Source organism: Aedes albopictus, chromosome 2, assembly GCF_035046485.1.
Source record: "Aedes albopictus strain Foshan chromosome 2, AalbF5, whole genome shotgun sequence".
In the NCBI taxonomy this organism is placed as follows: domain Eukaryota; kingdom Metazoa; phylum Arthropoda; class Insecta; order Diptera; family Culicidae; genus Aedes; species Aedes albopictus.
The window spans coordinates 427,732,602-427,746,648 of NC_085137.1; the positions used below are offsets into that span (position 1 = coordinate 427,732,602).

General features: G+C 39.1%; 2 protein-coding genes across 8 annotated transcripts in view; one reads left to right on the forward strand and one right to left on the reverse strand.

Annotated features, from left to right (window-relative positions):
* LOC109408458 (uncharacterized) overlaps positions 1 to 6,164 on the reverse strand; it is a 32,928-nt gene extending 26,764 nt beyond the window's left edge. For both annotated transcript variants that reach the window (XR_009997996.1, XM_062853613.1), the window contains exon 1: positions 1 to 6,164. This exon is cut by the window's left edge. The gene's annotated coding sequence lies outside the window, so the exon portion shown is untranslated.
* Positions 1 to 14,047, forward strand: part of LOC109426575 (uncharacterized) — a 116,845-nt gene that overhangs the window by 39,384 nt on the left and 63,414 nt on the right. The gene's annotated exons all lie outside the window — the stretch shown is intronic.

Here is a 14,047-nt window from a genome sequence, read left to right on the forward strand (position 1 = left end):
TACAACTTAATTATTTTAGATATTTTTGACAAAGTGTATCACCATAAATTTCTCAGCCGTCTATCAACCGATTTAGGTTCTTAAGGCCCCAAACGAAAGCTACTACATCCTAGTAGAACGCTATTGATTTTTTTTTTTTTGATTGGACGTTCGGTTACCGAGATATCTTTCAAAGAGTGCTAGGGAGTAGTACAACTTAATTATTTTAGATATTTTTGACAAAGTGTATCACCATAAATTTCTCAGCCGTCTATCAACCGAATCGGGTTCTTAAGGCTCGAAACGAAAGCTACTGCACCCTAGAAGAACGCTTTTGAATTTCATTCCGATTGGACATTTTGTAACCGAGATATCTTTCGGGGAGTACTTTGGAGTAATACAACTTAACTTTTTAAGAGGTCTTTGACAAAATGCTTCATAATAAATGAATCAGCCGTGTGTCAATCGATTTGAGTTCTCTCAGCATCAAATGAAAGCTACAGCATCCAAGTAGTATGCTATTAAATTTCATGCCGTTTGGACATTTTGTTTCTGAGATATCTTTCCACGAGTACTAAGGAGTAATGAAATTTACGCTTTTGAGAGATTTTTGATAAAATGTATCATAGTACATTTCTCAGCCGTTTGTCAACAGATTTTTTATGATCATATTTGGTTACACAAGTTAGTTATACATGAAAATGCAATTGCATCAAATACATAAAAGCTACTATCTCTTTGTAATATTTGAGCTTAATAAACAGTAGCAAAAATATCACGGAATGTATGTAGGAAAAGCCTTTTTTTTATGATCAAATGTGGTTTCTCAAGGAGCTCTGCATGAAAATGCAATTGCATCAAATACATAAAAGCTACTATCTCTTTTTATTATTTCAGCTTAATAAACAGTAGCAAAAATATCACGGAAAGTATGTAGGAAAAGCCTTTTTACCCTTCTTACACCCATAAGAAGGGTATAAATATCGCTCGAAAAACCGACTTTCGATCCGAGGCCCGGAGGGCCGAGTCTCACATACCAATGAACTCAGCTCGACGAACTGAGCAAATGTCTGTATGTGTGTGTGTATGTGTGTATGTGTGTGTGTGTGTGTATGTGCGTTACAAAAAAATGTCACGCACGTTTCTCAGCCGTCTGTCAACCGATTTGAGTTCTCTTGGAAGCAAATGAAAGCTACTACATCCTAGTAGAACGCTATTGAATTTTTTTTCGATTGGACGTTTGGTTACCGAGATAGCTCTCGAAGAGTACTTATGAGTCATACATCTAAACTTTTTAAGATTTTTGATCAAGTGTATCATCATAAATATTTCGGCCGTTTGTCAATCGATTTGGGTTCTCTTGGCACCAAATGAAAGCTACAGCATCCTAGTAGATCGCCCAGAAATTTTATTTCAATTAGACATTCGGTTACAGAGATATCTCTCGAAGAATACTTAGGATTTATACAACTAAACCTTTTGACATTTTTGACCAAGTGTATCATAATAAATATCTTAGCCGTCTGTCAACCGATTTCGGTTCTACTGGCATCAAATGAAAGCTACAACATTCTAGTAGAACCCTATACAATTTTATTAGGATTGGACATTTGGTTACCGAGATATCTTTCAAAGAGTACTTAGGAGTAATACAGGTTAACTTTTTGAGAGATTTTTGACCAAGGGTACCATAATAAATATCTCAGCCGTCTGTCAACCGATTTGGGTTCTCTAAGCACCAAATGAAAGCTATAGTATCCTTGCAAAAGGCCCTGAAATTTTATTTCGATTAGACATTTGATTACTGAGATATCTTTCGAAGAGTATTTCAATAAATTCCTTTTTCTATTATTATATTCGTTTGTTATCTTGCATGAGTTTTTGATCGGTCTATGGGAAATTATTTTTCAATTAATAATGCTGACCTCATACCAAGTGTATACTAGCAGGTTATTGTTTTCAACAAATTTATAAATAACAAATTACAAATACACAGGAATTCTATGAAAACTAACAATATGTTAAATGAAAGCTTTGAATTTATATATTGTGGGAAAAATGCAAGAACCGCCCAACTAACAATCGCCAGCCGCAAACAAGCATGCATGCTGAATTGTTGCTTTATAATAGTAATTATAGCTGAACTAAAATTATGCTGTACACATTACTGTACAAACGCTATTTCAATTGAAAAGGTAGCCAATGTTCAACATTTCGTATTGGTATTAACAATGATAATTTAAAACACTTTTCAAGCGTTTGATAAGATTTTTATTCGACTCGCAGTAATTCCTCTACAACATAGTTTAACAACACTTTTTTCTGCTTCTTGTTAAGTTCATGTAAAAATTAGCACATGTATCTGTATAATGTGTTTTTCACAAGTCAAACAAGCGCTTTTGTTTCATCATACTTCGACTTAGAGTACATGATGAATAACACGTGTTTTTTACTGAACAACAGCTGAATTAATCTGTTGTTCAGTCGTTAACCATCATGTCTGTGATAATTCACCACTGCTGAACAGGAGTCGAAGTCTGATCATTATTAAACCACGGAAGTTTATGTTTTGATTTGAGCGCTGCAATTCATCATCTCTAGGATGGCGCGGATAGGAAGGCATGCGGCTGGCAATCGACGGGTCTCGAGTTCGAATCTGGATTTAGGTAAATTTATGTGTAGTTATTATTTCACAATATTTGTTAACAGCATTAAGTTCCAATCATAAACTCTCGTGGAAAATGAAAATTTTTGCATTTTATTTATTTTTAATCATTTTTGCTAAAGCTGAATAACAGCTGTACTATATAGTTGTAAAACGATTTCACAACAAATAGTTCAGTTGGTACACAACACTATGCTCTATAGTTTCTCCAAATTTGTGTGAATAAAAACCGAGCAAAGGTTGTGCCTGAAAATTATCCAAATGTTATTCAGCATCATGCTGAATCAATTCGTCGTAAAAGTGCTTGTAAAATGAGTGATTGTTAGTTGGGCGGACAGCCAAAATAACTAGCTAATGCCAAAACTGATTAACTTAGTAGTCATTTTTGTCCTTTCTACATCATAATCATGAATACCAGGTACTTCGGTGCTAATTTAATCGACTGACTAAGAGATATTAGACAAAGTGTATCTCGTTGATTTTCTTACCCATTTGTTTATCGATTCAAGATCTTTTGGCAGTTAACAAGAGATACAATATTCCAGAATATGTAAGCTATTTTTAAACATTCCATACAAGTTTCTAGGAGGTGTCTGGCATTTCTGGTAGTTTAGTCCATGGTCCATGATGCTATTTTGGAAACCATTCCACTAGATGCCAAATCCACAATATTTTCTAGAACTTTTGGTCCATCACACAAAATAAATAATGTAATACAAATAATACAACAATAGTTTTAATAAGTGTAAGAAGGGTTCTGTTCACCATAGGTGGATTAAATCGGGTTTTTTTTCTTGAATTTAACACTGCTACACCTTGCTACACATTGCGCCAAAGGACCGTAGCAGGCTGTGCGCGCGAGCGGCTGCGTTTTCGAAACGGTCATGCGTTTTCTCTGCTCCGCTTTCTTTTGATTATGTCGACCGAATTGAGAACCGGCTAGCGTTGCAAATTTTGCCTTGGAAAGTGCTTGTTAATTGATTTCCAGATAATTCGCGATTGTATGAGGGTTTGTCTTATTCTCATCGGATTGCCGGAATTTTTGGTGATATTGCTGCTGGATGCCCGGGACTCGCAAATGAAAGTCTACAATTTCGTCACGAGTGTACTGGAATTCGTATAATTTGGTGAGTTTGTTCCTGTACATCGTTGTGGTGCCTAAAAGTTGACCAAACGTAACGTATACTTTGGACTTACTCTTCCACTAACAATACCCAAATTCTCGTGACACCCAGGCCTGAGAGGACGAAGAGGTCTCAGCATACCTTTCTCAGGTGTCCAACGAATATTCCATGCCCATACCTCAGCTGTCGCAAGGACGTGGTCAGGACAGCCCTCAGCCGTTGGAGGATTGCGACAATCTTGTCTTAAGTGCCCCAATGCATACCCTCGCGTGTGCGTAACAGTTGTTTGATATATTTCCCATGGGAAAACTGTCAAAAAACACAAACCTCTACGGAAAGATGCTATGTGTTCCAGGCCTTAGAGTCAGTGATTAGCCCCAAATCTCTGTCCTTCAGTAACGGACGGGAAGGAGGCAATTCTCTTAACAGCGGTCTGGGAATGCACCACCTATAAATTTGTGCGACTTGCTTGCTAATGCCAAGGCTAATGCTAACCTTGCTACACATGGCGCCAAAAATCATGACTACTATGATTCACTGCAAATCCATCAAACAGTAAACTATCAGGTAACAGGTTCCATCCTGGGTCCGGTGTTATGGAATGTCATGTACGACGAGGTGTTGAGGTTAGAGTACCCAGTGGGAGTGGTAATTGTCGGATTTGCCGACGATATTACGCTCGAAGTCTACGGTGAAACGATCGAGGAGGTAAAGCTGACTACCAACCACTCGATCAAGGTTGTGGAGGCGTGGATGCGGTCCAGGAAACTGGAGCTGGCTCACCACAAGACAGAGGTGACGGTTGTTAACAACATGCAGTCGGCGCAGCAGACGGAGATCAGTGTAGGAGAGTGCACTATCCTGTCAAAGCGCTCTGTCAAGCACTTGGGCGTGATGATCGACGATAAGCTTACTTTCGGTAGCCACGTCGATTATGCCTGTAAAAGAGCCTCCACAGCTATTGCGGCACTGTCCCGGATGATATCCAGCGGTGTACGCCAGTAAGCGCAAGCTTCTGGCTAGTGTTGCTACGTCCATACTTAGGTATGGTGGCCCGGCGTGGGGTACCGCGCTAAGTACTGAATGCTACCGACGGAAGCTGGAAAGTACTTACAGGCTTATGTGTCTGAGGGTTGCAAGCGCGTACCGTACCGTGTCACACGACGCTCTCTGTGTCATTACTGGTATGGTGCCTATCAGCATTCTTATCAGTGAGGACATGGAGTGCTTCGAAATGCGCGGCACAAGAGGCATACGCAAGACTGTCAGGATGGCCTCTATGGTCAAATGGCAGCGCGCGTGCGACAGTTCCACCAAAGGAAGGTGGACCCATAGGTTGATACCGAGGGTAGATAGTTGGATTAATGGGCGCCATGGGGAAGTTACATTCCACCTGACACAGGTCCTTACAGGTCATGGTTGCTTCCGACAGTATCTACACCGTTTCGGGCATGCGGATTCTCCCGAATGCCCAGTGTGCAATGGTTTAGAGGAAACGGCGGAACACGTTTTGTTCGTGTGCCCGCGTTTTCGCACAATGCGTGACCGCATGCTTGCCACATGCGGGGAGGACACAACTCCGGACAACTTGGTCCAGAGAATTTGTAGGGATGAGATTAGCTGGAATGCCGTTTCAACGGCTATCACCCATATCGTCTGGGAGCTACAGAGGAGGTGGCGCGTGGACTCGGAGAATGGCTAGGCCAGATGCAGTACAAGAGGTGGTCCAGGGGTTCGGAGTCGGCTTCGTAGGTCATACCGGTGCCCTGCGGTCGAGATCGACCCTTACAGCGATTAAGTGGCCGCGGAGAGGAAGTCCCGGTAGCGGTGCTGTCGTGGCGTCAGTCTACTGGGTTGGATCTGAGCCCGCGGTTGGAAAGGGGTCCCCGGCAAGGGTCGGGGTAGGTGAGACCCTGCAGTCTGCAACCTACGGATGAATCTGATAGGGCCTGAAGGGTAGAAATACCCTTCCTTTGCGGACAGGTCAGATCGGGTTGCATGTGGGCATCAGTTCTTGATGTCCGCTCAGCAGTAGGGCGCGGGCGGGGTTGACCCTGCCCGCCTTCCGAGGACAAAAGGAGTGGCGAGGACCACTCGGGAAACTGGCTAAGCGCCAGCACGCTACCGTGATGGACTCTCCAGAGCGAGTCATCGATGTTCGTTGCTGCTAGGCTACGGCAGCTAACCTTGAGGGTGCGATATGCACTAGCCCCTCTCTGAAGCAATACCTTCTTGGTGGTTCCGGAGAGACGTAGGGTTTGGCGACCATAGGAATGTGTTTTAGTGGGTCGAGGAGAGAGTAGTCATGGCTTCTACCGGCATTGTAGAAGACGGCCTTAACCCCACACTACCCTAACCTTCCTGTTAGGATGTCTGATGAGCAGATTTATCCCCCTATGGTTTAGAAGAAAAAAAAAACAGTAAACTTAAATCACCATAAACATCTCTATATATTTTTCCCATTCTTCTTGTGGTAAGGGAACGTCCATAAATTACGTCACGCTTTTAGGGGGAGGGGGGTTTAGCGAAGTGTGACGACCCATACAAAACTTGCAGAGGTATCATACAAAAAGTGTGACATAGGAGAGATGGGGGTTGAAAATGGACAATTTTAGCGTGACGTAATTTATGGACGTTCCCTAATGTTCTAATTGGAATAAACTCTGCTTCCAAGCTTAGAGTTCTACGAGTACTTCCACAGTTATTCATTGATAGTTTCCTCTGCCACTGCACAGTGTTTTATTTTGCCGATTTCGTGCGCTTTTTTTTATTAACTTTTTAATCGTTGATTTTTGCGATATAGTTTCTTCGGAGAAGTTTCTACATAAGACAAAGCGCATTTTTGACATGAAGAGCTGGATGATCAATCCACCTATAAGTGAGATAAAAAATGTTTTTTTCAAAAAATGCAGATAGACGTTTGATGTCTTCGGCAAAGTTCAAAGTTGTGCAAAATGCAATTTTGAACAACTTTGTCAAAGACGTCATAATGCTAAATCTCAATACTTAACGAGATATATTGCGTTGTATGTGCATGACCCCTACAAATAATATAATCATCATAACATTTTAACGGGATTTTTTACATTTTTTTCGTCTCCTATAAAGTTGTTTAGAATGTAAAAATTCATGTTTTTGCTGAACATCGAAAAACGCTAGCTTATGGAATAAAAAAGTTATTAACAAATTACTGATTTTTTAGGGTAACTTTGAACACGTCTAACTGCTTTCGGCGCAAAATGGCGCAGAGAACCGTTTCAAATAATGAAACAACTATGTTTCTACATTATGAAAATGACTTAAACTTTTGTATGCAAGTGTATTCTTTATGTGTTATGATAAATGAACAAACAATTATCAAATATTAAAATTATTTAATAACTTCTTAATTTAACGCAATTTTGCTGAATATTGCAGCATTCTATTTCGTTAAATTAAGAAGTTATTAAATAATTTCAATATTTGATAATTATTTGTTCATTTATCATAACACAAAAAACATACACTTGCATACAAAAGTTTTAGCAATTTTCATAAAGTAGAAAGATAGTTGTTTCATTATTTGAAACGGTTCTCTGCGCCATTTTGCACCGAAAGCAGTTAGACGTGTGCAAAGTTACCCTATAAAAATCAGTTATTTGTAAATAACATTCCTAATCCAAAAGCTAGCTTTTTTCGGTGTTCAGTAAAAACATGTATTTTTACATTCTAAACAACTTTATAGGAGCCGAAAAAAATGTAAAAAATCCCGTTAAAAAGTTATGATGAAATATATGATTTCTAGGGGTCATGCACATACAACGCAATATATCTCGTAAAGTATGAGATTTAGCATCATGACGTCTTTGATAAAGTTGTTCAAAATATTTTTTTCAAAAAATGCAGATAGACGTTTGAAGTCTTCGGCAAAGTTGTGCAAAATGCACAATTTTGCACAACTTTGCCGAAGACTTCAAACGTCTATCTGCATTTTTTGAAAAAATATTTTTTTCATCTCACTTATAGGTGGATTAATCATCCAGCTCTTCATGTCAAAAAATGCGCTTTGTCTTATGTAGAAACTTCTCCGAAGAAACTATATCGCAAAAATCAACGGTTAAAAAGTTATTAAAAAAGCGCACGAAATCGGCAAAATAAAACACTGTGCAAAGATCATTTTGCATGTACGTACATATCGTGTTGCAGGCAAGAATATACTCACAGCTCAAGGAAGTATCTTCTTGCCTACACTGTTCAATTCGTCTTCAGGGCGGCTATGCTTATATATTGAAAAAGTTACGAAAATCGAAATATGTATAAATGAATCTCAGTCATACAATTTATTTGACGTTAGGGGCTGTCTATTAATTACGTAAGGCTTTATGGGGGGAGGGGGGGGGGTATGAGAAATCTTACGCGCCATACAAAAAATTTTGGGTTGTAATACAAAAAATCTTACAAGGGGGGGAGGGGGTGTCGAAAAATCGTAAAAATTCCCTTACGTAATTAATGGACAGCCCCTTACTTGTTTATTTTACCCGACGTTTCGGCCATTGGGTGTGGCCTTTTTCAAGGGAAAACTGTTTTGTACAAATGTTTAATTCAGTCTAGTATTTCTTACATGGTTTGTCATAGTCTTTATAGATTTTGCTGTTCTGCTTGTCGTCGTGTGGTCATGGTTTTGTATCTATGGGTATGTTATAATGTGTTTAGTTAATTTTACCAATTTAATTTTTAATGCCTATTTTTAACTTACAATTGTACAAATTTTTGCGTTACACTTTTACTTATTTGTCACAAGGTTTTGTCTAGTGGTAAAAACGGTTATTTCAAAATGGTGAATTTCTGTTGTGTCAATTTATAGTTTGGTCAGTTTATAGTATGGAGCTTTTGTGCTTCTATAGCTATTGTGTGATTGTTGTGTTTGTTGTCGATTTTTTCTGCACTGTCTATTCTTAAGTGTGTGCAATATGCCTGCGTATTGCACACATTTAAAAATAGGCAGACAGAGGATTTGTAATGTTATATTTATGTTTCGCAATGAAAAATAAAACAGAGCATTTACTGGGTTTCATTATAGTTTGCTTGTATTTTTTTTTTTATCTAGTTCATTTATTTGGGGCTCAATCGCGTATAACGCTTTACGGAGCCGAGGATCTTTCTTTGTACTTAATAGTATACATTATACAGAGTAATAACTTTTTAATGATATCTGTTAATAATGGGTGGAAGCCAGGGTACTCGTGGCAGCTCGAGGTTAGAAGGTCACATTTTGAGGGATGGACAGGGTAAGGATTGGGCCAAAGGTTTCACTGCTGCTCATCCGAGGGTGAATCGCATCTTGCTAGCGAATTCGGTGCCTTGTGGTGTTGGTACCAACTTGTTGTGGGACTTGGTCTTCCGGATGGCCAGGAGTAGCTTGGTAACACAAAGAGGACAAAACAGAGAAAAAAAAAACTGGAGAAGAAAACACAAGCGAATTAAACTTTTATACCAGCAGAGCGAAGAAAGTCGAAAATACATCCCATATATGTGACATCGCGGGTCCCCAACACATCTCTCGCAAGAACAAAGGGTTGTCTACTTCGGGCCTCAAGGGTATCCAATAGTAGCGCTCTGGAGGCGTCATTATCCGGGCATTGCCAAACTACGTGGTCGATGTCATCATAACCGGAACCGCACTTAGTACAAACATTGCTCAACGTGAGGTTAATCCTGTGTAAATGCGCGTCTAGCGAGTAATGGTTGGATATAAGTCTTGACATCACGCGAATGAAATTGCGACTTACATCCAGACCATACCACCACACTCGCAAAGAAACATTAGGAATAATGGAATGTAACCACCGTCCCAGCTGGCCATAGTTTGCTTGTAATAGGGCACGCAACCCAAGACCTGGAACTCTCTCTCTCTCTTCTTGGCGTAACGTCCTCACTGGGACAAAGCCTGCTTCTCAGCTTAGTGTTCTATGAGCACTTCCACAGTTATTAACTGAGAGCTTCCTCTGCCAATGACCATTTTGCATGTGTATATCGTGTGGCAGGCACGAAGATACTCTATGCCCAAGGAAGTCAAGGAAATTTCCTTTACGAAAAGATCCTGGACCGACCGGGAATCGAACCCGTCACTCTCAGCATGGTCATGCTGAATACCCGTGCGTTTACCGCCTCGGCTATATGGGCCCCAAGGCCTGGAACTGTTAATGCTATATTTTTAACTTGTTAAATATGAATATAATGCTTGACACGAAATTCGGATCAAACAAGCCGTGCTATAACCGTCACAGTTTTTAAGCTCTTATAGTGGAAATTCAGATTGTCAATCATGCAATTGCATTATGATTATCATGATACATAATGCAACCGAAATGAGTAGCATTATGAATCATAATGTAACTATTTGGTAAAATACGATAAAGTAGGCCGTTATGGTATTCAAACGGCCACTGGCGTAGCCACGGGGGGGGGGTTTTGGGGTTAAAACCCCCCCCCCAGAGCCAAAATTTGTGGAACAAATTTTCAGTATAAAGCGCTTTGCGACGAAAAAAATTTTCGGCTGCGCCGCTATTTTCAAACTACGAATACAATTGCTCATTACTGTTTAAAAAATGCAAATGTCAAAGCAAAAAAGGTATCATTGACCGTTGAAAACCCCTCCCAGAGACAATTTCTGGCTACGCCACTGCAAACGGCTAGCATAAAATTAGCGAAGTAACCAATAAGCAGTTGAAATGGCATCTATTGAGCACTATATTTGCCTTTACAGCAGGTCATTAAATGCTTATCTGCCGTATATGCGCCATAAGCGCTACTTAAATACAGGACTTGGCTCAATATACAGCTGAATAAATGCTTATCCCTTCTATCCTCCAAACTGTCAAAAACAAAAATATATTTCCTTGCCCCTGTCCATTTTTCCCAAATCATTGTCTCACTTTCTCTTTTTATTTTTTTTTCTCTTCTGATCAACTTTTGAGACTAGGGACACGCTCTGAATATGTTGTTTTTTTTAGTGCGTTTTGTTCTGGGATTATGCAAGGGGGTTATGGCGTGTTTCTGGCAATGACTATTAACCTGGGCTTTTTAGGGGTATATCTGTAAATAAAAAAGAAAATCGTGTTAAGTACTGTTCCTTTGAATTCCACTAAGAATCGTAATATACGTATCTATCAAAGGTTGCAAATTCTTAGTGGAATTCGAAGAAACAGTACTTAACACGATTTTCTTTTTTTATGTTTTTGGTAGTTGAAATCAATAATGGAAAACGAACCACGGCATATTGCTTTAGAAAATCTTCTATTCTTCCATAGATTTACCACAGACAAACAGACGTAACACCTTGAACAATTTTCATGAAAATCCTAGTGAAAATCCATCGCCCAGTTCACAATACCATCACTTGGTGGAAAAGTTGCACGAATCACTGTGTTGTGCAATATCATCAACTGAAGGCGCTAGTGTGAAACGTCAAACGCATAGAAAAACGATGCGCGCGCCTCTGGTTGTGAAAGCCACAACTATGAAAATTTAAAATGATCGTTGAAAGCGTGGTCGATGGAAATTTCGCAAGTGTTACGTCTGTTTGTCTGTGGATTTACTATAAATCAAAGAACATCCAAATGATAGCAGTTGTTACTGTCGAGGTTCATATTTGGCAGTCCTGTAGAAATTTCTTCCAAGGTTTTCACATTTTTCACGTATATTGCCATTGAAATCCTTCCAGATGGATCTAACGGATAATCCACTAATGCATCCTCCGAGGATGTGCTTGAAAATCCTTTGTGATTTCCTAAAGAAGTTGCACCACCATATGCTCCATGAATTTTGTCTGAGTTTCCTTTATGTATTCGTTTACTTCCTCTAGGCCTCCTAAGATGTTAGGCCCGTTTGGATCATATTGACACCAACATCCTACTAGGGTTAAGAGTTTCTTCTGGAATGAATATTTTCTAATCTCCTATATTTTTTCCAGAACTACTTTTAGGCTTCCTCTAGTGTGTGACGAACTAGCTTAAGGTTAAAATTCACAAAATTAAATAGCTTCCACTAGAGATTCCTAGGGACACTACTTGAAAGTTCCTTCAGGGATACTTCAAAAGAACATTTCCGGAAATTCCGCTTAGTTGTGAATTAGAATTCCATAAGAAATTTGTGTTTATATGTATTTATGACTAAAAGATTTACTTACCCCTGCGATTTTCCAAGAGTTCCTTCTGGGATTTCTTTAGGAATTTCTCCTAAGAATCAACCCGATTTTCGTTTTTAAACGGACATCCTGGACCGCCTACTGGAATCCTTCCATAAGTTGGAAGTCAATCAATTCTATTCTGACCCAGATCCTTTTAAAATTCTTTCAGGAGTTCATTCGGATCCGGGCTTTTCTTCAGAAGTTTCTACGTGAATTCCCAAAAGTTTTTTTTTCTTCAGAAATTCCTCCAGGAATTCTTGGGTTTATTCTAAAATATTTTACGGGCTTACACCATGGGTTTCTTTTCAAATTTGTTCTGAGTTTGACTGCAAGGCCGACAACACCCCTAAGTAGCTCTGGAATTCGTCCAGAAATTTCACTACGATTTCCTTCTGGTACTCCAACAAGAGCTTTTTAGGCTTTTTGCAGAAGCTCGTTTTGGGATAAGTTTTGGATTCCTCCTAGAGCTTTTACTATATTTCCTCTAGAACAGTCTATAGAACTCCTAGATTCCTGAATAGTTTCAATGAGAATTTATTGCATCCCCGTTCATTGCTACTTTTTTCAGTTTACCGGGAACCTGTCTGGAAACCCAAACAGATCTAGGGTCTGGGACCATTTGGGCAGGAGCACCTATTTTGGGCACTTGCTGCTATAACTCAGTCAATTTCGAACCGATTGACTTGAATTTTTGAACATAGCTAGATACTGCGCCTTCCTGATCGTGTTTCAAAAATTAGGTCAATCGGTTAAAAATGACTGAGTTATAGCAGCAAATGCCCAAAATAGGTGCTCCTGCCCAAATGGTCCCAGACCCTATATAAATAAAAATGCAATGGTATGTCACGAAAGGCTCGGGAACGGGGCAACGGGTGTACTTCATTCTTTCACTGTTGCATTCGGACAGGGCTCCAACGTTTTCGTACGAAAAAAATAATTGGAAAAAGTGTACGGGAAGGCAAGAAATACGGGAAAATCTGAAACTGCGTTTTGAGTGGCACTTTTCTATGGACTTGGATGCCAAAAACACAGTAGGCAGGCAGAACGACGTTTGCCGGGACAGCTAGTCTATCCCTTTCGTGACGGACCATAAAAGAATGATTATCTCAAATTTTCTCTTATAAACTTAACGTCCTCTAAAATAAAACTTTCTTTACTTCGGCTACTTTATCCACCTATGCACTTTTTGGGGTCAAATTAGGACCAGCACAATTGTGCTGGTCCGTCCTCAAGCCGGTCGATGTTCTCTAAGTAATTACTAAATATTGCCTACTTTTAGGCGATTTATGGTACAGAAGATTTATTGTAATTATTAAATCACTGCAAAGTGTTAGTTTGTAGAAATTTGGACGTATAGCTTTAAATCTAGGAACACGAGATCAGCTTGACAGGGTATTCAAATCATAGAAGTGAATAAGAAGAAGATAATAAGAACAGCAAATTCCTGTTCCAATCTATTTCATAATTTCGATAATATGGAGTTGGACACGAATGCCAACTTTTTTGGTAAAGTGTCTTTAATAAAATATAATAATAATAATAATAATATGGAGTAATATTATTCACCCAAGTATTTCAAAGTTCTTTAAAAAAAACTCGTACAAGCTGATATCGTGTTCCTTGAGTTGAAATTTTACGTCTAAGCTTTTACAAACTAACACTTTGTAGTGATTTAATAATTAAAATCAATCTTCTATAGTCTATACCATAAAACGCCTAAGAATAGGCAATTTCCGATGGAACTTGGACCGTATTGGGGACGGAACAGCACAATTGTGCTGGTCCCACTTTGACCACCCAGAAATTTTGTGCTTTTCAACAAAGCACCACTTTTTCTTCGTCGATTTGCAGAACTACTCTTTTTTATCGATTTTTATCTCTGCATACCTGGATTAAACAAATATTTATAAAAATACGACAGATAAAATTTTTTCAACTTCTAGGGTGATTGTTTACTTTTTGTTTAACTTATTGTGGCGTTTTTTATAAGCAATTTCAATCAAATCTGAGGCTCAGAAATACAAGTTAGAGTAATAACTCGATCATAAAAATTATTTACATCACATATTTTGAGAAAAAAATAATTGAAAAAAATGTGTAAAACCAATGCCG